Here is a 3,846-nt window from a genome sequence, read left to right as displayed (position 1 = left end):
CAAGCCGTCGATGTTACGAGGTAGCCGGACAAATTTTCCACTCTCTATATATAATCATTATCGTCTCTTTTATTGCACGAAGATTAATTACATCTGCAGATACATAAATGAACTATGACGACGAAAGTCACTTAATATTGTCACAGTTACGTAACGTTTATTATTAATGCATGTTGTGCACTTGCCCTAAATTTATGTGTTATATAACCGAGATAGACAAAATGCAAATGAGCGGTTGTTGGGACAAATACAGAAACAGCATCGTAGTTTGCTTGGTCGGCTGAGAAATGTGGTTGTTTGGATATTAAGGAACGGTTTTGCTTTGTTTTGTTTCTTTGTTTGTTTTTTTTGTTGTTTTTGTTTGTTTTTTTCCTTTTCCTCTTTTTAACATGTCTTTGTGGTGCTGAAACTCAACATGTTTTAATGCGTTACTTTCTGTGAATACTCTTCAATTCGTTTACGAACAGACTCGCTAAAGTACTTTAATTAATCATTTCATTTAGAAGAGGAGTTTGTTTAACACAGCTTCAGAGCAGTAGGGGGCAAAGTTGCCTTTAACAGTCTAAAATTTTATCACGTGGACAGCTCTTATGTGTGCGGTAGATAAGGCCAGCAAAAAGCAAAGCGTTTTCGCACGGAACTCGGCACAACCATGATGACACGGTGTATCATATTTGAAGTCGTTACCATGGCTACGATTGAAATGCACTCAGCTGTCAATGTGCATGGATTAACAATGTCACACCGCAGGTGTTTAGTTAAAAATAAACTGGGATGATAAAAAGTGTCTAGGTACGAGCATGCTGCGAAATGCCGGGTTTTATAACGTTGCCAGCAAAGCCGCGCTTTCAAAATCAGCAAACACGTATGTTGACGTGTTATTTAGGATTGGAAAGCATTCAACTGTTAAGCACTCTTAGTTTCATTTTCAGTTGTAGCATTACAGTGAATGAAAAACACTGAAGCTATAGTAGTCCCAGCATAGAAGCCTAGCTTGATGTTGATGTCGACTACATAGTGGAGAGACACCGTGGACTTTCCCCACACCATTCTCATAAAGGGCTGACTTAGAGTTTATTCGCGTCTAACGTTTTCAACAAAGACTGAAACAAAAACGAACGAACGAATAAACAGAGAAACGAAAAAGAAGAAAGGAAAAAGGACAATTAATCTTTTCAATCAGTTTTGAAAAACGGGACCGGTATGTTTCTCCTGGTACATTTGTAGTTCGCATATCAAGCGATACTCTCGTTTTGTTTGCTGTATTCTCTTGGTTATCTCGATCTTATCAGCTGATGTAACTTAGTAACGTGCACAGTGCCACTTTAAAAAAAACATTGCGTCTAGGATTGCCCTGGACCCTGTCTAAGACGAACGTTTGGCATCGAATTAAGAATGGACATTGAACTATTGCGAATATGGCAGACATGTCCTATCGCACATTTCAGTCAAAATCTGGCCAAAGAGGAACACATTCAACGATGAAACGTTCTTTCCCGGTTTATCACGATTCTCATTTACATTTGTGCCTGTACAGGTGTACTAGCGATTGTTAAAATGTTTTGCTATGAAAAGGGAATGCGTGCATTCAATAACAGCAAGTTGAGAAGGAAAATCGTGCACATCCTTCATCTCAGTGAGATATTATTTTATCCGCGAGACACTTCATTATACTCAGAAGTCCCTTACCGTGGCAACACACGCCTCCCCTTGGCAAAATATTTAAAGAGCTGTAAAGAAAGATTATTTGCAAGTACAGAAGATGCAGATTTACGAAGATCATCTCTTCGATTGATTCGTATTCGCGTTAGACATGTGGTTTGAATATCGTCGTAGATAGCCTTCTATGATTGCGTTCAGTAAAGTTGAGGCAATCCCAACTTCACCTTGTGTGCATTTTGGTGAATGATATGCCATGACATTTTAAAACATTTTAAAACCCAAAGATGGCGCCGAGGCTAAATTAGCTACGACCACAAGAAAATCATGATTAATTTACTCCTAAGATGATATATTTCCCCTTGTCATCTTGTGTCTCTGTATCACGATATAATTCAATATGAATTATCTAAATTTATCATTGGTCTTCTCAAAACACTGCAAAGTTGAAGAAGTTTGGAGAAATTGATTTATCTTTGCCCTCGATCGATCTTCAACCATAAAATAGTTTAACTGAAATGACTTATAGCTTAAAGATGAATGTCCAAAGTCTCATACAATTACTCGAAAATTTATTACACACCGCAGAGATTTTGACCCAGGCTCAACATCTTTTTCGTAGTCGTCAGCCGTTCAGACATATTTTCCAGTATATTTGAAACTATTCGCAAAAATACACATTGCAGCTGACAGTTTTAGCTGCAAAATAAAATGAACGGCCGTTCAAAAAGTCAGTCGCATAAACTTTACTATTATGCAGCGTGTGAAACAATTTGTTACTCGGGCGTTATATCTGAATTAACGACTGAAAACATGTTGCAAAACGATAATTTTCTAACAAGCAAGATATATTGTATTTTGTCCTGTCAGGAGACGTTTCTAACTAAAGCAAATTTGTGTATTCTAAAAAAATATGCAAGGTTGAAAATTCGAATTTTAGGCTCATTGGCCTACCATTGTGTCTTCTTGAAAAAGAAAAGTTCTTCAGTGTTCTTACCTTGTAATTGAAACCAACAAACTAGAAGGCATACTTTAAAGTATAACTGAGGAGCCATCGCAATTCACATCACCTAGTGGCGATCATTCAGCTACGCAAGTGATGCCAATGCACGAGGAAAGCTTGTTTTTATTGGATATGGTTTATCCTTCGGGAGCCAATAAACGGCAACTGTTTTGAATATCTACGTTCCCAGACTTCTAAAAAAGACATAGCCAAACACTACTTTCTGTCTTGTGGCGTTATATATTGAAAAGAAATACGGAAAAACCACTGCTGGATATCAATGTTGTCGTCATCTAGAACAAGGAGTGTGTAGTCAGCGGAAAATATGTTGAGGCATGGTCTGTTTGTTAAAGAGGTTTTGGATCAATCACCTCGAGCTTTCGATGTTACGAGGTTGCCGGACAAATTTCCCTTTCTTCACGGATAATCATTATCGTCTCTTTTATCATACGAAAATTAATTACATATTCAAACATATATAAACGCACTATGTTGAATACTGATGACACAATGTTGACAGTTATGTATTGTATATTAATGCATGTTATTCTCTTGCCTTGGGTTATGTGTTATGTAATTAAAGGGCAGACAAAGTGGAAATTTGCGGCACTAGAAGCAAATAGTTATACAGAAGGTTTCGGATAAGTAATGCTTTGTTTTCTACCATTTAACGTATAATAGACTTTTTCTTGGTTTTGTTTACTTTTATTTTCTTCGTTTTAACGTATTTCTATTATGCTCAAATTCAGCGTGTTTTAATGTATCACTTTCTGTCAAAACTTTTCAATTCGTTTTCCAAGAGACTCTCCAAGACACATTAATTAATCATTTCATTTTAAGAGAGCCAGAGCAGTGTGTTTATCACGGTTTGTTGGAACAGCACGGAGCGAAGTTGCTTTTAACCGTCTACAATTTTGCACGTGCTATCGTGTCCGGTAGATAAGGCCAATAAAATCAAAGCACAATGTGGAGCAATTCGGCAAAACCATGACACGATAGATCATATTTTTAGTTGTTAACATGGCTACAACTGTAATCTACTTAGTTTTCATTGTGATTTCCAATGTCACATCGCAGATGTCTGGGAACGATAATGTTGCGAAATGCCGGGCTAGAAAAGCTGCGCTTTCAAATTCAGTACACCTAGGCGTTGATCAGAATTCTATGATGCACTCTTATTGTGT

This window comes from Orbicella franksi, chromosome 4 (assembly GCF_964199315.1).
Source record: "Orbicella franksi chromosome 4, jaOrbFran1.1, whole genome shotgun sequence".
NCBI lineage: Eukaryota > Metazoa > Cnidaria > Anthozoa > Scleractinia > Merulinidae > Orbicella > Orbicella franksi.
This window is presented reverse-complemented; position numbering follows the sequence as displayed.